The 22,367-nt window shown below is 41.0% G+C and overlaps 1 long non-coding RNA gene across 1 annotated transcript; it reads right to left on the reverse strand.

Annotated features, from left to right (window-relative positions):
* Window positions 1-251: 251 nt before the first annotated feature.
* LOC133280388 (uncharacterized) lies at window positions 252-11,836 on the reverse strand. Its single transcript, XR_009747150.1, has 3 exons — window positions 11,805-11,836; window positions 2,348-2,486; window positions 252-368 (listed from the first exon to the last, which is right to left on the reverse strand). It is a non-coding gene; the product is annotated as an uncharacterized LOC133280388 (long non-coding RNA).
* Window positions 11,837-22,367: the final 10,531 nt, after the last annotated feature.

The following is a 22,367-nucleotide window of genomic DNA, read 5'->3' on the forward strand; positions in this document are numbered from 1 at the left end:
TAATAGTCGCAAATGTTATTGTTCTGTTTGAATGTGTTTTATTTCAAAACATTTCTTTTAACTTGAGAAACATCCCCCTCAGCGAGAAAACTGAGAAATCTGTGCAGGCAGTGAGGAAAACAGATCTGAACTGAAAGCCAAATGAAAAATGAGAATCAAAACGAGAAAATGAAAATTACCAAAAAAATATAGAAGCAAACCCAATTTAATAATGGTCAATGACCTTTTCTTCAACCCTCAGAAGGAAAAAATATCTAAAGAATCAAAGAGTTTTCAATAAAACTTGCAATAAAAATACTCATCTCTACTCCACTAAACATCAAGGTAGGATCCAGTGGAGTGTCCGTTATTCCTCATCCAGGAATCCTCTGAAAATAAAAAGAATAAGAGTTACACAACTTTAGTCTGAATAGTTAATTGTTCAAAGAAACAGAATTTCCTCCAAGGCTGATAAATGCCATAGGTTATTTCAAACAACAGAGTAGTAAATCAAAAAGCAGTGCTGTTACATTATACAATGAAATCAAAGTGATTTGCAGAACCCTAAATGTTTCTTCATTACCCTTAATCCTATACCATTAAAGTAACGAGGAACTCTGATAAGGTTTTCAGGCAGTGACAAGGGAACAGGAAAATTATGGGCATTTTTATTTAAAGCATTTTCTCTCAATGCTTTTGGTTGAAAAGATAATGAAATATTGTAAAGTCTTTTATGAGGTTGTAATAAAACTACCCTGTAAATGAACCTAAAACTCTAAGCTTTGTCAAAAGTTGATAACAGGACCAAGACATGTTATTATCTTGGAATTAAAAAAAAAAAAGGGAAAAAAAAAAAGACTATTTTATATCTTATTATGCTTTTTCCATGACAAAAAACCAGAATATTTAAACAAATGAAGCCATTACTGTTCAGTGGCACAGAAAACTTGTTTAAAATGTAGATAATTAAAACCTAGGGTTTTTTTAACCAGTAAACCAGTATAGAGAAGACAAGCAAATAGTGAGTTATTTGCTTCCTTAAATCACAGATGTCATGTAATTTTAACACAATATATGATACGAACATATGTTACACTAGATCTCTGTCATATATCATCATGTACAGAATGACTCGCAAAGACATGATTTAGGTAATACACGTAGTGGATGTGCCAGGATAGAGATCCTACTTATTTTCATCTGAACTGATTGTGTATACAGTCACAGTGGAAATAAATATATATTTATAAAGGTGTAAGATGTCTTTATGCTACAGACTTAGAGACATCTGTACTGACTGGCTGTACACACACACATACAGGGACATGGAAAGAAATTCGGAGCATCAGGCATGACTCTACTTTCCTCATGAAGCTGTGTTTGCTTCCACGACAGGGGAGGACACTGCCTACTTTCTGGTCCACTTTGGGCTCTGCCAACTCCTTGGAGATATTCCCAATACATATGATATTCTCCATCAAATGCAAGTGGAGCTGCATGCATGATTAGGTCTGAGCATCTCTGTGTGCAGCGAGAGGGGACCACTGACAAACCCTTGTGGCTACTCACTGGCAGCAAACCGCTGCCTGAGCAGACCTTAATCTGGATAGTTTATAAAACACCACGCTCCCCAATGCAGGGAACACTGCTTTAATTCTTCTGAACTGGATTAAAAGAAACATATGCTAATAGAGGGGTTGCTGTTAGTGCAGCTGCTGTATACAACCCCGCGCAGCAGTGACAGAAAAGCCATAACTCACTGCTACTAGTGAGCTTTCTGCTATTTATTTATTGAGTTCAGCCAACAGACTTCTAAGTGATTTAGATGTTCCTCAAGATAAAAACAGTATAGTAGTCAGGATTTTTTACAAATCTACCATTGCATCAGCAACGGAAAGGGAGCGGGCGGGAGGGCAGAGAGGGGGAAATGACTTGGGTGTAAATGGGCATGGTTTAGTCTTTCTGCTGACCAGTATTAGCACAGACCAGGAGGTTTTAGTGCTCTACAGGCTTTATTTTGTTTGCTTTTAGTACAGAAAAAGAGACAATATATGTATGAAGAGACAGAGTAGCACACCAGTGAAATGACAGCAGCTCTCCAAGATGCCAAGTGAAAAAGAAAGTAATAAATGGCAAGAATCAAAACAAAAAAGGCTCTGGTGAAAGGAAAAATAAAAATAAAATTAAAAATAATAATAAAAACCCACAATTACAAAAGGGAATAAAAAGGTCGCTGTCAGAGGATGACAGGAATTCCTAATGAAAAGGATTTAGCAGTGAAGGACAGATCCCTTTTTTCTCTCTTTCTACTTAAAGGCACAATATATGTTAACCCTGGAGAGCATTTTTGAACTTTGAACTCTCTGACCTTTAAAGCCCCCAAAATAAAACCCAGCCAACTCTGAAGGAATGGCAACAAACAGCAGACTCGGTCCCTCGGGTGGCTTCAGCTGCACACCCACGGCATCGCTTGGCTGCATCCAGCACCACCGCGGTGGCAGCAGTTCCTGTGGACAGACACACAGATGGATAGTGGCCAAACTCAGCCCTCATGCCCCAGCCTCCAACTGGAGTCACCTGGTGACTGTCCTGGCAATGCCCTACCCAGGACAGGATTGTGCTGGCATTACGGCAGCTGGTAAAGGAATTAGGCTGGGGACACAGACTGTTATTACCTCTGCTTTATAATGAATGCCAATTATTCTATGAGTCTATGGTTCTGTGATACCAGAAAAAGTCACATTTTGCCCCAGTTTGCACCTTTCCCCCTTCCTCTATTTAGCTCAAGCGAGGTTACAACACAGTATTAATCATGGAATAATTTACGCCAAGGTATAAAACACCCAGAGCCATTCTACATGAGAGACCTTTAAATCCTTCCCAGCTGGAAAGAAAAAAGGCTGCTCTCAATCACTACATAAGCAACTCTGGGCCACAGAGGAATAAAAAAGCCACCCTTTTTAGCCCACTTGTACCAAGTTTTAGGGAGCAAATAAGACCATCCATAGGCATTTGCAGTGATTTAAGTGTTTCTCCGTCAGGGTTAGCTAGAGATCTTTGATAAGCACACAAATGCATCTCTGCCTTCACATGGTAGTGGGTGTTTATCATCCCGAGAACCATAAATCACAGAGATCATCCTTAAGCCTTAACCTTTGCAGAAGGTTTGCTAAGGGAAAGCAGAGCAAACCCCTCACCTCTTCTGCACCCATCTCGGTGGTGCCTTTTTACACTGAGTGAGAAAGAGGAAATCCGTGCTTGTCTCTCCTGTGCTTTATCGCCCTGTCCCTACCTGCACTGTGTCTTCATAAAGTATAAAATAGTGCCATCTACTGACACTAACGTTTTAAGAACTTCTGTGTACTCAGTAAGACCTTGAAGGATGATTTTTCTATCCCTTCATTGCTGTATTAAGTCTGCATGTTCCTCAGATGTTACTAAAGCAGTTGTAAACTGATACTGGAAGAAAATATACTAGCACTAGCAGGCCTGTTGCAAAGGATTAAATCTACTGGCGTCAATCTAGAGCCCCTAATGAAAAGGCAAAGCAGTTGTACAGGTCTGGATTTCCCTCTGAAAAACACAGAAAGGTGTAATGAGGAATGCAAGGATGGTTATCTGTCCTCAGCAGTGCCCAAAAAGCATGTTGTATGAGGCTGTCATGGTTTAAAGGGATTTGCACATGAAATCCCTTGTCATGTTATTTAAGACAAGAGGGAACACCTGAAAGGAAGGACCAGAGACACAGTGATGCAGCTTGCAGCAGTAACATGAGCAGGACCGTTGGTGTCTTATAAAGGGGGGAAGCCTGCTTGAGAGCTGTACATCTGCAGAGAGGATGTGTCATCCCCTGCTATCCACTAAGCCATGTTCTCTAGAGCTACTTCACCAAGTTAACGTTTCCCAGATAGATTAAAAGAGAGGGGAAAGAGAATATGATTTCCTTGTTTTGGAGATCTGCGGTTAGAACTGGTCAGTGTTGATATGAATATTAGTTTCTGATAACAGCAAAATCACAAGGTGCAGATGAGATCAGCCCCAAAGGTAGAAATAATCCTCGTACTTTCCCATTGCTTATAGACAGTCTACACCCAACTGCCAAACACAAGAGCTAAACAGTGTGCTATGGGCATACCTAATACGGCTGAAGAGGGTTTGTTTTGAGACATACATATAACCCAAGTTTTCAAAGCATATAAACTGCATGAAAAACATGTACACATGTCAAGACAACCTTGATTTGGGAATAATTTATAGCCTGCAGCACCTTCTGTAGCATGTCCCTGAGGCTGGTGTTCCAGTCCCCAGCAGAATTACTTAAAACTTGCTTCCTGCATCTCCCTGTGCTGGGTGAGGTGCACCCCATGCCTTCTGGCATCCCCATTACTGTTCCTCCATCCTCCCACCCATCTAATTGCAACAGGCTTTGGCTCCTTGTCCAGAAGTTCCCCAAGTGACAAATGAATCTGTGTAACTTTCCGTTTACCAGCCTCCTCAAAGAGGATATGCAAGTGCTTGATTACAGCATGTTATCAGATACCAGCACTGGGATTTTTCCCTCTCCTGTTGTTTTTACGATGACGATAAGTTGTTACAATCTTTGCTTTACAAGACAGCACTCATTGCCCAGGCCGACTGAGCGGGGTCACTGATTGCCATGACTTCCCTGCAGGTATAAAGGCTGGTGATTTATGGCAGGGGAAATCCATATTAACCATAAATATCTTAATAACTAGCCATCTGGGAGAGGGAGCAGGCTATGCATCCAACACAGGCTAATTGCTCTTTAATGGGCAGCATCTACAGCACTCTCTAAAACAATGCTTTTGGCCGCGGGTGTTGCTGAGGTTATAGAAAGGGCTTTTAATCTGCAAGAGGAAATATGCCACAGTGGTGCCGACTGCTGCTCTCGGCTCAGCCCTGCTAGTCTGTGTCCCACAGGAGCTGATTATCTTCTATTAAACAGAGGGATGCAGTCTCCCACCCCTGGCCAACAACTGGACCCGAAACACCCAGCCGAGTCTGTCATCAACTTGTCTGTGGCCACCCTGCAGCTCCCACATGCCAAAAAGTGACTTTGCATCCTCCAACCTCAAGATGAGGATTGTAAACCCAGCTAAAAGCTGGAGAATTTGGTAAAAATTTGGCATCTTCTTCATCCAGGCAGGCTTATAGATATTTTGGTGTAAAGTTGGCGGAGGAGGTGGAAGGCGGGCACTGGGATGCTGTGCTTTTCTAAACTATCTTCCTGCACAGTAAGATGGGAGGTCTGGAGACATATCTTTGTTACCACCATGAGGGTCCTGTGTCCTAAGAAGCTGCTTCTTACCACCTCACCCATTGCTCTTTTGTTCTTAACCCAGGAGAGACCACCGTTTGGATCAACGTCTTTCCCCAGATATCAACCTCCCTCCTCCTCTCTTAATTCAGACTTCAAAGTAACCAAACCCCAGCAGCTATTTCACTGCAGGGGGAGATAAATGAGTCCGAGAATAGTTCTCATTTTTTAACTTAAACCCCATTGCTTTTGGTTTACAGGGTCTCTTTCAACCCATAGGGAGGTTTCATCTGTATCACATCCTCCTCAGAGGTCTAAGCCAAAGGACCTCCTCAGCATTTACACCCAGCTAAGGTATTAGTGAAAATAAAATGACTGCAGTGCAACCCATGGCTCTGCCTGGATGCAGGATCATTTACAGTTTCTTTGAGATTAGCTGAGGTCTGGCAGGAAACGCTGCTCATGTATTAAGTATGCCTCCTGCCTTACTATTTGAGATCATTGTTATGAAGGGGTCCTGCACAGAAGTGAGTGATGAGGAGCCACAAAAGTAGTTCAGAGGTCTGGCTGTTTCCCTGCTTAGCCATGCTATTTGATGGAGTGTAGCTGAAAACATTGTTTAAGGACTCTACTGTTTCAGCAAAGCTCTTCAAAGTTTCCTGGACCAAGAGGAAAACAGCTTCCCACCAACCTCCCCTTTCCTCACTTCTGATAACTTTAAAAGCAAGAGCTTTGAAATACCTGTTATGTTTTTTTTTTACTTCAAAATTACTCTAAAGTTCTGGAAATGATGTACATAAAGATTGTTTGGGTTACCTATGGTACGTGGACAGTAGACACTGAAATAATCAAATCCTGGGGTGACTAGAAAAGTCCCTATACAGGAAAGAAGAAGAGGAAAGAGAACCAGTGTACCCCTGGAGAGCCTAACGTGCCCATCGAGGCATCAGGTTTCTTTAAACTGACAGTCAAAATGAGGTGTCACCGAGGAGTAAGGTAGTTGGTGAAACACTTGTGGAAGGTGACAAATGCTCCAGGGTGCTGTATTTATTTTCCAGCCCAGCAGCTAGTTTGTGTATGCTGCATGCAGCTATCCTGAAGCCAAGCAGGCTTCTGGAGAGCACGTCCGCAAACACACCAGAGCCATAAACGTGGGCTGCAGATGCTGCTTTCTGGGACATATGCTCAACAAATCCCTTCTGATAAGTACAGAAGGTGTGGAGATGTTACTCCTCCTCCATGCCTCATTTTACTACTTGTCACGTAGTTTTCACTCAACACTTTTGCCTGGAGCATCAGTATTGACAGACCAGTGTGTTGGTTGAAGACTAAGTGTAACTGTTTAGGTGTTTAAATACCCTCATAGTCTCCCCAGTACCATCAGAAATGTTTAACATGTCAGAACCTGATAAGAAAATTGACATAATCAGATGCTGCCACACCTCAGCGCTGGTTTCCATGGACTAAAAAGCAGCTTTTTCAGATCTTCTGGAATCGGGATCTAATGCAAAACCTCATCAAGATCTGACTTCTCCAGGTGAAGTGACTTGTCTATGTTGAAGGTGTCACCCACATGATCAACCCTCCTTCAAAGTCATCCTCCCCCCAAGTGAACACCACACAGAAACACGTTTACATTTAAACCATTGTGTGCTGGCACAGGCACTTAAGCCTCTTCTTGGTCTGTTTTGGTTTTAAGCACTGAGATAGTGCATTATCATGCTGTAAAGCCTGAAATGGAGATAGAGGAGCTAGGAGTTCCGGAGAGAAGGAACTGATTTCATGCAATCAAGCAAGAAGAGGTGAGGTTCCAGATGTGCTGACTGTGAGTTCCACCCAGGAGATGGACCAAGTGCCACCATAGCTGAGTTTACTCCATGGAAACACTGAATTTTCTCATCTCCACTATGGTTTTGCAGCGGGAGCGCTGATATTTAACCCTGGGAAAACCAACAACAGCATCTTCCAAAGACAAAGACTGTTGTTGTTAGATGTCCTCCCAAATCCATGTCTCAGCAGATGCGGAGGCTTCCTTTCGGCACATTGTCTGGAGTTACAGCGCACCCCAGATAACCCCCCCAGCTTTGCTTCTGTTGTGCAATCAATGCACAGTGAATACGTGAGGCATTAACCTTCCTCTGAAACCTCACTACAATTTGAGCAATTTGTAGCCCACGCCTTGTTTTCTTCTTTGAAATAAATCTGACTTGAAGAATTGCTATGAAAAATGAACTAGTAGATTCATGGCATGGACGTTAATCACTAAAAGCACTGGAAAGAATACAGTTTGGCAGTAAAATGCCAGGCATTTGGTACATAAATTTCTCACAAGCATGAAGACAACTGGAAGGCAATGTCAAAGGCATTAACACCTACCATTGAGTATAATTATTCCAGTCTGTTACCAGTCCTGGGGTTGATATGTATTTCAAAAACTCAGTGAGAAATCAAAGCCTGGGAGGTCTGTGCAAACCATTTCAGGAGGCTGTAAATTTTATTTTAAAAGGAAGAATTTAGAATTGCATAAACAGTGAACCTCTTTCTACCAAAGAGTGGAACATTTTACAGCATCAGTTTTAGTCAATAACCAAGTTGTCTTTTGTATTAAAAAAATCTTTGAATTCAGAATTATATGTGCATTTCAGAGAAAAATACCTACAAACACAAACAGAAAGCCTCAATAATATGTCTATTCCCACATACATGTTTTTCCCTTTAAACTGAGTGTCTGGATTTTGATAGAATCCATTTATAGACGCAAATCATTCTTATTTCCAAGAAATATTACACTCAGATGCAGCCATTTCAGCTGCTTATGACCACCATGGACTTCATGAGCAGCCAGCTCATGAAAATATCTTCTTCCAACAGCAAGTATAATACTTAAACAGCAATGGCAACAGGAAAACCTCAGCTGATGGCTGTAAGGAGGGTTATCTGCACTGAATATCCATGATGCAGGGAAGAGCTACTCTACTGTCAGTGTTTTGTACTAGTGCTTTGCCCTTTGAGGTCACTATGTTATGGCTATAGGAAGCTCAGGGCAGACTTTGAAACTCCTCTGAGGTGTGGGGTGCACATCTTGGACACAGTCATGGCTGACTAAACCCTGGTCACATCCCAAGGACTTCTGTGACTGTGATCTTAGAGGACTCATAGCAGCCTTCCAATATCTGAAGGGGGCTACAAGGATGTTGGGGAAGGACTCTTCATCAGGGACTGTAGAGACAGGACAAGCGGTGATGGGTTCATACTTAAAGAGGTGAATTTCAGGTTCGATACAAAGAAAAAGTTCTTTACTGTGAGGGTGATGAGGCACTGGAATGGGTTGCCCAAAGAAGTGGTGAATGCTCCATCCCTGGCAGTGTTCAGGGTCAGGTTGGACAGAGCCATGGGAGACATGGTCTAGGGTGAGGTGTCCCTGTCCATGGCAGGGCATTTGGAACTGGATGATCTTAAGGTCCTTTCCAACCCAAACCCTTCTATGATTCCATGATCCATCTCTTGGAAAATCTCGTAGAAGTCCCATTTTTAACAAGATCTTCCCTCTCCTTACGTTGATTTTTCTGCTATTTTAAGGTTTTTAAAGACTGCAGATATTTTCTACCAGATAATAGTCAAACATATAAGAGCCTTCTGTCACTGCAGCGTGTGTGCAGGGAAGAAGGACTAGCTGCCCATTATTTAGGGAGCAATGTAAAATACTACTTTTTCCAGAAAAAAAAGTGAAAATCGAAGACTCTCGTTTGCTGTGAAAGATTTCTGTAGAAGCTTCCGCTGAGAAGAGACACAAGTCTATTAGGGCCCTATTATTAATTCTGTTATTACTTTCCTTTTGTGATTTTGCAAAGGAACCACTGACACCTTTGGTGTAAGACACATCACTCTTTCTCTCTGCTCTAACAACACTCTTTTTGTGTGCAAGAGGGAAAATCCATCAATTTTCTAGCAGCATTCCTGCACTTTGTCCTCTTGGAGTGAGGAATCACAGAAAGGGAAAGAGGAAATCTTTGTCATTCTGCATGGTTCTTATCTCAGTTTCTCCATTTCACTTCTGACACATCTTTGCCCTTTGGTATCCGCAACCCCACGGATGCCAGTTCAAGGCTGCAGCACCACCAGTTGCAAAAAGCTACATTTATTAGTCCCCACGTAACTCAATTTCTCAATGCCAAACACAATTTTACACAGTTCAGAGACCACTTCTCCAAATACCAGTTTCATTGCTTTTTCTTTTTTCTCCCCAGCCGAGGACAGCAATCTGGCTGCACTTAAAACACTTCACTTCCCTTTTTTTTATCCCTTGGAAGGGACTTGAGAGGTTTATTGCATACTGTGATCTTATCACCAGCTACTCCAGCACAGTCCTTGGCAGTAAATGGAGCCCGGAGTGTCCCATAGTGGTTGTGACTGCACCGTGGCATCCCTGCAAAGGATCCATTCCCATCATGAGCTTCTGCAAAGTACCTCTAAAAATGTATATGGACATATGCATACACTCCATCCTCTTCAAACAATGTTGGCAGTTTATTTCAGCACCAAATGGTCACTGGGAGATTTGGGTGGGATGTTTATGAGAGCTTTAACCAATGTGGTCATAGTAATGGTGATGTTACACTGCATGTTGAAAGCCTTTCCAGCGAAAGGCTACTGGGCACTACAGCAAAAAGGAATTAATCTCCTTTTTAAGTTATCTTATTATTTGTTGTTGGCATATCTCATTATTAACTGTTGGTATAGACAGTGGATTGGGTAGCCCTACTGTATCAGTCACCCATGAGAAAGGTTTAATGTCTGAGGAGTAAGGCTGAGAAAGGAAATGAAGCGATCTGAAACTTATCTTCTTCCAATATGTTCAGCACCCACCAGGATCTGTTTATGTGGGGGAGGACATAACTTCATATTTTCCAGCATACAAACTCACCAAGATTAAACACCATGAGCTAAAACCTTGTCTGATGGAAGACAACTTCTGTGGGATAATGTTGATTTACACCTGCCCAAGAGCTAATCCTCTGAATCCAGCCAGAAAGCTCTCTCAGATCTTCAAGAAAAATAAAACCAACAACAGTGATTTGCTCTATTTTTAAAAAGGAAAAATAGATTAAATGATACATGGGAGGAGAAAGAACTCCCCCATCCAAAATCAAAGTTCAGGGCAATAGCCAAAAAGAAACGGTATCATTTAGGGGCAGATGAAAGAACATGTAAGTTCAGCATGATGTCATGGCTGTTTATGCAGTTAAATGGCTCTTTATCATACACCAGACACATAATGACTTTCTAAGGCTCCCACTGGACGGATGGTCCGTCTCTGTAATAAATGTTGACAAGTTTTATATAAAACTGTATATCATTTTCAATTCCCAATGTAGCCATTTGAACCTGTGATTAATAACCTCGCAAATCTTATCTGTTTGAAAATAAGAGGAGCTGGGTTTGTTTCCTTCAGATTAGGGTTCAGGGCTTAACAACAGGAAAATAGCCTGCTGAGATCACTCTGGTTTTCATGGCCCATAAAAGTAAGGACCAAGAAAATAGAATTCAAAAATACGCTAAACATTCATATCGCAAAGCAAATAAGATACTTCACAAGTCATGATAACATTGATTCATGAGGTCTGTAACCAAACAATTGTTTTATATCAGGCAGAATAACTGCGAACGGAGAGATAGGCACTTGTACATTTAAATTAAAACCCTAATTGGCTGATAAGATGTACCCCAAAAAAATAATATTCAGACTCAAAGTTCTTGGTGGTTTGTCAGACTGAAACAAGAAAGCTTTAGGCAAAGATAGAGAGAAAAATGGGGCAAGAATCTGCGATTCCAGATCTGTGTTTGGCCTGGATACAGCTGATAGCCAGGACTGCAATAAAGGGTCAAAAAAAAAAAAACCCAGAAAAAAATAATTAAAATCCCCATTACCACATTGCTCCAGTCTAGAAAATACTCATAATTTTACTGTGAGAATGTTCTTGTTTGGAGTCAGTACAAGGACAAGAATAAATCAAAAACTGATGCTAAAAATTACACAGGTGTGGGAGCTGAAGAGAGAAACTGCTGAAGAGAAAAATTTACTCTCAAATCCACTTAAAAATCCACATAAAATCTGCTTAAAGCACAGTAAATAAAGCATTCCTAGCACAGCTTGGGAAATGGAGAGCCAGCTTTGAACCTCAACAGCTTTATCCCTTGCTTCCCAATTCCCATTAAAGCTTCACACCTCCAACCAAAGCCACAAAGGACGATGAAAAAAATATTGCCAGGTCCTTTCCTTTCCCCTGCAGAAAAATAGCAGAAAAGAATTCAAAAGGAAGTGCCCAATCTGTGTTTTTCCCCTGCAAAAATCAAAGCGTGTTCAGCTGAAATATGTCCCGCTCGTGTGGTTTTTAGCTTTCTAGTACATCGAAATTTTCCTGTGAAATCAAGCTCTTCCTGCCAAGATTTTAATTTATTTTTGAAATGTAGCTTTCTGTCCAAAATTCTCAGCAGATTTTCTCTTAAAATAGCTTAGAGTTACTGCAGTATTAAAAAGAAAAATTACCTTGCCTTTGACTTCCACACAGTGGGCTGCTCACAGAGGCTGGAGATAAACACTGAGAACCGAGTGCACTCTAATTACACCTCCTCGGTATAAAACTTTTTGTCAGTATAAAGCTTTTTTTTTAATAATTTTTTTTTTTAAATTTTATGGCACTTTCATGCAAAGCCAGGGTAGTGAAGAAAACAGCCATTCTTCCTCATGCTTTTCCTTAACTGAAAACATCAAGGGTCAACAATAATTCACCTAAGTGAGGAAAGGATGGAACTGGAAAATGAGGCGGATCATGGAAAAAGTCAAATAATCTCTGGAGAAAGAGCAATTTATCCCTGCACTGGCAGATGGGTATAGACATGTGGATTTTAGTATAACACTCCTCTCATAGGAGGCACCTCCTGGGGCTTGGACCTAACCAGGTTAACATTTTGCAGGGAAAACTGTTGAGCTTTTTTCATCAATAAATAGAAATCCAGTCTCTGATTTATTCCTTGTTTAAGACTGGTGGTTTTCAACCACTGAACACCTCCTGCCAGCCTAAGAAATGCTTAGGAGCCCCCAGATTTCTCTCTGGTTGAAGGAAATTTTCTGCTTGGTAACAGAGGAAAAATTGGCATTAAAAATGAAGAGGAACATGTGAACAAAACTGATGGATCTCGGTAGGGTTTTAGGATAAGAAAGAATACTACATTACAAATAATTTATGGTGAACAATAAATATATATGAATAAAATTTAGTATTTTTTTTTAATCCTTCCTCCTGTAGCACCTTTTTTGTGCTGAAAGTTAAATTATTAGGAAAATCAAAGCGCATTTTGGTGAAGAGCAGTAAGGCAGCTACATAGATACGAATGATTTCCACTGCCATCTACCACTTCAAACTCCAAAGATCCTAACATAAGAATAAATTGCAGAACAAGGCAATTGAGAAAGTAGATAAAAATGGTTCAAAAAGTGAGTTGTTTCATCATCACCATGAGACCAGAATCAGACTTTGTGCATCATAGACAGCTAATAATTCCACACTGGGTTAAGGCTTGAGGAATAAATGCAACTTATCCTTAAGGCAAACATGTCACATAGAGGAAACAAATGTGTTTGTCCACGAGAGGTCTCTAGAGCCCTGTATAATCACAGGACACGGCCATGGATTCCTCTTCTGCTTTGAAATGAGACACTATTTGGATGCTCGTGTCCCTTCATCAGCTCATAAGGACTCCCTTGTGTGTCCCCTCTGCACCTGGCACATTTTGGCCTTCCTCAGCCAGGATGAGGAGGAGGATGAAAGTGGCATCTGAAGGAGGGCGAATGTCTCCAAAGGGGAGAAAGAAAGGGCAGCAAAGGGTTGCATTTGTGCTCTGCCTGGGAAGAGCAAACACATGTTGGCCGATGGCTTGTGAGAGCAGCTAAAGCAGAGAGTAAGTATTCCATAGATAAGCAAGAGAAAAGGTGTTTTTCCTTGTGAAAGCAGCTTATCTAGTACCAAACACCTGACCAGGCACTGGTGGTATTCCTGGCATTGCAAGGGCAGGGAGGACGGGAGAAGTGTCCCTTTTTTTAGGAGTTTTAACTGGAGGGTATTTGCAAAAGATGCTATCTTAGCAAATGAGTAGTTACTTTAGCAATTTTTCTGCTGAAATAATGGGAATTCCCTACAAGCTGTTGAACCTTTCCAGAATCTCAATATTTTCAAGGGCTTGCACATTTTACTATGGAAACATTAATATCAGTTTTTGACCTGCCAACAAATATTTTTCCTATTCATGTAGAATAGCTATAGAAAGTACATTTTTATTCAGAACATTCAGAAATCAAATGAAATTGCATTTTGGTTGCATAATTACCAACTATTTCTGTTTTAGTCAGTTACTGACCCGGAAGTAGAATAATTTCCAGATGTTTGCAACACATTTTTATATGTAAATCCCAATTGTAGGTAGACTTTGTAAACAAACATATTTTGAAAGCATTTATAGATGACAGTGGACACATCTGGAGAATCTATTCTCACAATTTCACAAGGAAAGATTATGCTTCTCTCTGTCTAAACAATAAGTTGAAAACTGTTGGCCAGTCCCATAATTTACTTCCTGTGGAATATTGCTTCTTCAATCTTAGTAACTGCACTTCTGCGTACAGGTAAGATTAAATCCAGTCTCTATGTATCATTCCCACAAGATATATCTCCTTGCTGAAGAGCTGGAGCATCCTGACAATTCTTCTTACTACCTTGTGACCAAAGACTTAAGTAGAAGACACAGAATCATAGAATCATAGAATCGTTAGGGTTGGAAAGGACCTTAAGATCATCTAGTTCCCTGAAAACCCCAGCAGCCATTTTTGGCTTGGCCAGCCTTGGTAACTGTTAACTCTCATCAAAGTATGTCACAAGGAAAGCAGAATTCAGCTCCAGGAGTTTTACACAGGAATAAAACAAGCTTTTACCTCTTCTAACACACATTTCACCAAATCCCTGTTGGCTGTCATAAGCAGGGCATAAATCTCCATAACTAATACCTTTGCATATTCTTCCTTGGAAATCTTTTCGCTTGTTTCCTTTACCAAAAATGGGAACGTATCCCTGAAAGATAAACAGTGTGTGCCTGAGTGCGGCACCCCCATCCAGCCCCGGGCAAGAGGGGTCTTGGAGTCGGATCTCAGCACAGACTTCCTCAGATCATGGCCCCATGGAGCCTTCATGAAGACGGCGGCCCCCAGAAGATCTGGGCTTTGAACAATGAATGCCTTAAGTGTGGGTTTCAATCTTTTTCCCCTTTTTTCTCTTTCTGATTTGTGGACCATTAAAAATATTCCAGTGGGGATACAGGATACCCTTTAAAATATGGAGATTTCTGTGTAGCATATGTGAACTCTTCTTCCTTACTCCCCTTTCATGGAGCCCCAGGGAGCTGCTGGAAACGACGGCCCTGGGAGATCAAACACGCTTACACCCTGTGAATCAGACAAGGGAAACAAATTCAAGAGACAAGGTCCTCCCGGAAACACCCTCCGGAGTCATTCGAGAAGATGGATTGGAAGTGCAAGTCCCTGCAGAGTGAAAGGGAGAGACAGCAAAACCATCCCAAAATCGTGACAGGAGAAAGCAGCAACTTGAAGCGAGCAGAGGTGGCCAAGGTGATGCTTCCCTCTGCAACTGCACTGCTAATAGATGCAGTGGATCTTTCCACCAGGACTGTCTGTGATGTGCCAACAGAGCTCCAGCTTACATGGAAGGCAATGAATACGTGTGGGTGCTTTCCTGCTGCCAGCAGCCTTCCATCCACACTGTTGCATGAAATTGCCTAGGGTTCTTAGTCCTCAATCACTGTAAACTGATATATATATATAGCCTATGTAGCCATAAGGTATATAGGCTATATAAACTGTATAAACTATATATTTCACATAAACTATATATATAAGATATATAAACTATGAAATATTGTTAAATAATTGTTAAAAATATCATTTAAATCAGATGTCCTGTGTGAGTAAGGAAGGATTTAAGCAAATAAATGCAGAAAAGAATCTCCATGGAATCCTTTGGTATTTTTTTCCCTTGAGACAGAGCCAGCCAAGTCCATGTAAAAGAAGGTGCAGAATCACAACTCGTCAATGAAGCTGAGAAAGCCTGAGGGAGAGAGAGATGGCTATAAATGGGTCTTCATCATCCAGCCTATGCCAGCTACAGAAAAGCTTCAAACATCAGCAGCGCTTCCTTGTGCTCCAGCACTTCCCAAATGTTACATGAACCTCTGAAGGGCTTAGTGTTGGCCAAAGTCAGCAGAAACATACAGAATATCTAGCATTCTGGTTATATCAGGACTGGCTTGCCCATGTGAAAATATGGTGTTTTGGAGATCATAAGTGTGCATGCACATCCCGAGTTATCTGAGCATTGCTCCATGACTGTTTGCTTGTGTGCGGAGCTGGACTTCTTTTGCATGCTTTGCCACTATGTCCCCTTCTGAGACAAATACAAAAACATGGAAATAACGTTTAAGGAACTCTTTAGTTCATTAAGGTGAGGAATAATTGAGCTAATCATCACTCATTTCAGTGCTTTTTCATCACTTCCAAGATACTAAATTATCCAGGAACAAGGTGCTCCACTAAATATCTATCTAATGCTAACTGTGCTGCTTGTGCTGATCCAGTCACGACTATGAAACCCCAAGACTCACAGTGATTTGAAGGAAAAACCTTGGTACTATCATCATGGTATATTCCTAACGCATATCAAAACTGAGGATTCTTCATAGTCATGGGGCTCTTCAGAATCCAAAGCAATGATTTACAACTGATAACATGCACCACAAAGTCTGCAAAAATATTTTTCCATCACTATTTAAACTTTTTTAGTGGGAGCAACTGCACAGCATATACGCGATGCAATACACATTAGTTATACACTACATACACTAATGTGAATACACATTAGTTACCTATAGTGGGTGCTACCTTGTTGCATGCATAGGTTTGACTGTGTTCTGTTTCTTATGCAGACTTTTCCCCCTTCTTCATCTTGCCTAGTCCTCCAAATGTGTAATGGCAGCTATAAGTGTGGGCAGAGCTCACAAGATGCTGTGAGGGCGTATAGGAAGCTGCGACAAATGTGAAGTAAACTCTGAGGTTAACATTTAAAGAATGCTGCTATAGAACTGGCCGGATAATTTCTTCCCCAGCGTTTTCCCATGGGTAAAAGACAGACCATAGCTCTTCCTTCCCATGAAAGGCACTTTGATCTCCCTTGATGACATGCTTTATGTGTTTTAGGAGTTTAGTGTAATTGGCTCTAGTGGCTGTTCCCCATCCCCAGCAAGTCTCTATGTCAGTGTTTGCCCTGTAAGTCTCATACAACACACGGCTCTTCTAAGTGCACGGCAGATCAAAAAAGAGCGTATTTATGGATTTTGGAAAATCTTATTAGAAATCATTTAAAATACTCCTTCATTATAAAAAGTGTTTTGTGTGGCTGCTTTGTCTTAATGAGAGTCAAACCCCACGTTGTCAGAAAGCTGCCTGACATGTACGATTATGAATTGCTCAGCAGCGGCTGCAGAAGCACTTGGTCATGTCTGATGGGACTTATTCTTAGACACTTGGACTAAACATTATGTCACCCCTCCTGTCACAGCTGAGGGTTGCCAGCCCAGCCAAGCAGTGGTGCGATACCAGGGCTCCCATGAGAAGGCCACGTCAGGAGAGCAGAACATTTCTCATCAGCAGGGAGATGCTCAGATCCATCTTACATCAGCATTTAGGCTGGAGCAGCTCTTATTTTCTCACCTCTCTGTGAGTTATGACACTAAATCACAATTATTCTTTTGGTGTGGAAAGTATGGTAAACAGGGCTGTATCTGAAAAGTCACTTATTTTGTTAATCTAATAAAGGAAGGAAAACATTCCTGGCATTATGGTTTTATCAGCTTATAAACATGTGGTAGAAGCCTACATGCCTTAGAATAACAGCAGAAACAAGACTGGGAAAGGAAACATTGAGATCTGGATGCTTTAGTAAAGACAACCAGCAGCACAGCACATTGTGTAACCTCAGAGCTTTTCCCATTCCTGATCCCTGCAAATTCTATTAAATATTCTTAAGCTCTGGGGGCCTTGTAGTTAATTCTTTTTAATTCCTTATCAACTGATTAGCCAGCCCTTACTCAAAGGACATTTAGGATTGACAACAAAAGCAACAAACAGTGGAATTTCCTATACTTCATCCAAAAGGAGATTTAAAAAGCTAATCAAAAGCTATAAGTATGCATAATCTGGATCATTTTGGAGAAGGAAAATGAGTTGCAGAAGTAAAAAATCATTGTTTCCTTGCATGAATAGTTACTACCTTTGTGTCCTTAAGAGTAGAAGGAAAAATATGCATAGCACTTCAGACCTGCCATCATAGTAACTTTTTCTCTGTTTATAGGTACATACACAACACTGGCTCATATCACCACAGAAGTGTGCTTGGTACCATGGCCTCAAACACGACACTGCTCTTTGCCCTGCCCTATCTCTGTGGCTCAATGGGCTTTCTGGGGCTTTTATCCTACTGGTGCTGAGCTGCACAGCCCTGTCTGGTTGTGCTGTGTCCTTTTCCCTTGCCATGGGACCTGACCAAACTTGTCCTCAAGAAACTTAGATTTTATGGTAGAATTCCCTCTGAAAGTGATAATCACCATTTTCACTGCATCTGGGTAGGAGTGTATGTAGTCACCCACAATGGCACTTTTTCTGCACTGGATACAATAGTCAGAATGCAGATCTATTCCTTCAAGGTACATACAAGATGAGACCAAAGGCTTTTCATCCTTTTCCCATTGTTTTAATCTTCTCATCCAAAAGCTTTCATGCCTCCTGACACATAAAAAAGTGTTGGGTTAAGCGAACTAACTCAAATGACAGTCAAATGAGGGTTGAAACCAAGGCAGCATCTGCACTGAGGTTTATTTGCTTTTGAAAATCTCCATTTCTAATGGTTAAAGGCAATGTCTTAAGGTTATTGTAATTATTTAGTGCTGTTTTCTCCTTGTGTGGGTCTTTACTTCACCAATGGTGTTCGTGCTTTGGCAGAGACTAGCTAAGAGCGCCTTTCTGCCCTGTTTTGAAAATTCAGACTTTAAAGGGGTATGGACAGTTATTTATTCTTGCAATTGAAAACATCTAAAACATCTAATTAGCATTTTATAAAGCCATTTTTACAGGGTGAGTTCTCTACATGCTGCAGAAGGTTACTGCATAATCGTAACACCAGAAAGGCTACAAATTTACAACATATTTTAGAAAAATAAAAGACAAAGAGATGACAATTAAAAAACTCCCCAAACTCAATAAGATGCTTCAAGCAAATGCAATGGATGGGAAAACCTTTCAAGCTGAAGGGAAAAATGAGGCCATATTGTTAGCTGAGGTGGTGGGGCCCAGATGCGCCAGAAATGTCCCTGAATGAAGAAACCAAAGTCACTTGGTCACATTTCCTTGCTCAAATGGCATCTGATGGACTTCCTTCTATAAATCACATTTCTAACAGAGATAGCAACCAAAAGTCCCCCTCCAGTCTCAGAGGATGTGACAAGGCTCAGCCATGAACCATTCCCAGGTTTATTGTGCACAGGGCCATTTCTAAGTTACTTTGACCAAAGGATTTGGGGTCAGCACTTAAGACATGCTGTCTGATGCGCAGCTACTAAGCTGTGTAGGAGGATACTTCAGGAGAGCATGGCACTCCTACTTTCCCCTCTCTTATCTTTCCTGGAAAACATGGTAAATACATGACTGAACCTGCTGGGACATGTCAAATATACATCTCCACCTCCCCGCTGTGGATTAAGAAGAAAAAGTCATTCACCACTCAGCATACTTGGAAAGTCTCTTGTGAATACAGCAGACACCTCCAGACGTCTCCATCGGTGACGTTATTTATAAGTGGACCAAACAGCTTGTTAGGCTAATTGCTCCTGGAGGGATTTAACTGTATTGAGAAAGCTTGAACAGGGCTCAGCTGTTCCAGAGAATTAGCTGCCACTCCTGCCTTTGATTTACATCCCTCATAAAATTTTATGGCCAGATTAGAATGAACTTCACTTGCACTGTGTTCTTAGTAAAGTTTTTTTATGCTGCATAAAAGCAAAAAAAGAATCAACGCTGTAACTAATTATAGCCTTAACCAGGAAAGGAAAATACCTCAAAATGGGGGGGAATGACCCCAAAAGCTCCCCAGAACAGATCCCTATGGATCTGCCTCAGACACCTCAGCTTTGAGTCTGAGTGTGTTGAGAGAGCAGCAACAGCTAAAATAGCCATAGTTTAAGGAAGAGCACTTTTGAATGGAAAAAGACTGATGCGGCTTTTTATGGTAACCAAGAGGGAGTGTGAAGCAGTCAGGGTTCCAGTAAATGGGAGAAGGGAGTGGGTGCTTATCAGTCACTTTGTCTGGAACGTCTTTGAGTCATTTGTCTGCTGAGTTTGTTCGTATGGAGGGAAAAGTCTACCTTTGAAATAATTGGTTGCTTGCAGAGATAATTTGTCTATATAGTGGTTTTCCTTCTGTTGTTGATAAATTACGGAAATCCCTGGGCTACACTTTGCTTCACCAACTGTAAAGCTAGGACATAAATCCAAACAGAAAAAAGACTTTTTTTCTTCCTTTCTTTCTGCCAGTGAAATAAAATGTCACTGAAAGCGGCCTTTATATCTATCCTACGAATCCATGAAAGATTGCAGAAAGGAAGGAGAATAAATAAGCCTAGTAAAATATTTACTATTCTAGACATCGGTAGCCAAGGCCAGATTGATGGGAAATGCTTAGTTTGGGGCTGACAGCCTTTAAATGACCTCTTTACAAGTGCCTGAATCTTGAATTCAACATGCATGTGAGCTCCATTGGGACGTATGAGTATTTTGTGCAAGTACTTTGCCGTGTCAGGCGCTGGCCCATTGACAGCAGCAGGAATTACAGGTGTTCAGTTCCTCCCAGATGTGCAAAATGCAGATGCTGGAAAGCAGCTCATCCCGACAAAACTCCAGCTGCCTCCCTCCAGGCCGGACGAGAGCAGATCATATGCTACATTTCACTTCTGGTCAGGACTTACCTCCATTTACTGCTTTTTTTGCTCAAAATTAATGCTTTTGGGCTGCAGAAGCACTTCCCAAGATGGATTTTTCCACCGAGAAAGGAGCCGCAAGAGAAGGACCACTTCATACGGTCAAAGCATGGGGCTTGGTAGATTTATTTTAAATTAAATAAGTTATTCCATGTGTTCTGGACACAAGCTCACTATAAACTAATTTAAAATCCAGGGAGAAAACCCCTGACAGTCAATTTTTTCAGTCCTTCAAGCTGAAATACCGTACCAGTAGTTCATCACCTGGCAAATAAACCTGCCAGCTCAAACCTTTATATTAATCATTTTCTGTACCCTGCTTGAACTTTTCAAAACTGAACTCAGGAGTGCTCTAATTCTCAATCCACTGGTACCAAAAGAAACAAGCAGAGGACAAAAGGCAAGTAATGAGTAGCCATCCTCCTCTGCCTCCTCCACTGCAGGAACATGAACTTCACAGACCACGATTTAGGGGAGGTACCTGCCATTTGCCCCACAGCATCTCAAGCTGTAGCCCAGTTTCTGTGAGTCAGAAACAGCCAGACCAATACGTTCCTTGATGGGATGGATTTTTAATTTCTGGCCTGGAGAGACGATTTTTTAAATAGTAATTTCTCAAACTGTCATTCCACAGTAATAATTAACATTTTTTTCTCATTATCTACATTGACACCTACAAAGACCTTGCTTGATTATGTGTCTGTATTCCTTCTTCTAATATTTTAGTCTTCAAGAAAAAAAGAAAAGGAAAGAAATGACAAAAACTCCACAGAATAAAGGAACATATGTTCCTGAGCTCATAGCCAAACAAGCCACTTACTTAGTGGGAACAAACTGTGATGTATAACGTATTTACTTTTCTAACCTTTCTAAAATTACCAATTTGACTGATTTCTTATGTGTAAAAAGAGGCATAAGGCCTTCCCTTCTGTCAAAGTACTATTGTCTCGAGTAATTTAGAAATTCCCTGTTTCAGTGCATTGAGACTACCAGCACAGAGACAGATTTAAGGCATCTTTAAATATTGGCAAGAGTCACAAGAATGTGTTTCTTAATACCACTGTAACTAGAGAATATTTATAGGAGAAGTATTTATAGGGGAAGTCCAGCTAAAATCCGAAGCTCTGAATCAATGACTATCCCACAAGAAGTGCAGCCATAAGCCTGCTTCGCATTTACAGCTAATGGTTTGGGGTGCAAGGACACACACAGCACTTCCACCACAGGTCTGTGCCTTCACTGGGGTTCAGCTCACAGGCACAAACGAAGAACAATGTCGTAAATTAGGGACTAGGAATCTATCTACTACACAGCTGTAGAAGAGACTGCTGACAAATCAACCTCTTCCATCATATCAGGCTGTTGCTTGTATCATCCCAGCCTTGTTCAGTAATATATCCCAAATTTGAACATGCAGTCATTGCTATGATATATATAGGCTGAATAATTTTATGTTCATGCACCTACTCTGTACATAATGCTCTTATAGTAGTAAGTGTAAGAACTACCTTAGAAAGGAGAAAGTCTTCTTTTAAGTCTATTAAATTCTCCTCCAGTGTCAGCCTAAGATTATAAATATATATAGATGAACCCAGATTTCACTACTTTCTTAAATGGAGGTACTATTATGACATAATGCTCCCAGCAAATGCATAGCATTACTGCCTGGTATAGAGAACAAGCTTCTCCTCTTAACTCCTGTCCAGATCTTCCACTTAACTAATTCTTCTTGACATATTGTTAGAATGTTTAATTTTCAGTACTTGATGGCAAGACATATCTAGGTAGGGTATATGCTTTAGGCTACCTTGGGCCAGCAGCTATTGGTGACTAACATGGATGCTGTGATTAATATGGCATCTAAGTTCAAGCGAATTATGAGAAATTCAGATCATCTTTTATATTGGACTACCAGACCTATTTCCTTCAGACAAGGGAAAAATGTGCTTGTACCATTTATTTC

This window comes from Pezoporus flaviventris, unplaced genomic scaffold, assembly GCF_033815535.1.
Source record: "Pezoporus flaviventris isolate CSIRO_AGI_PZ_B2104156 unplaced genomic scaffold, CSIRO_AGI_Pfla_v1 ptg000082l, whole genome shotgun sequence".
Lineage (NCBI taxonomy): Eukaryota > Metazoa > Chordata > Aves > Psittaciformes > Psittacidae > Pezoporus > Pezoporus flaviventris.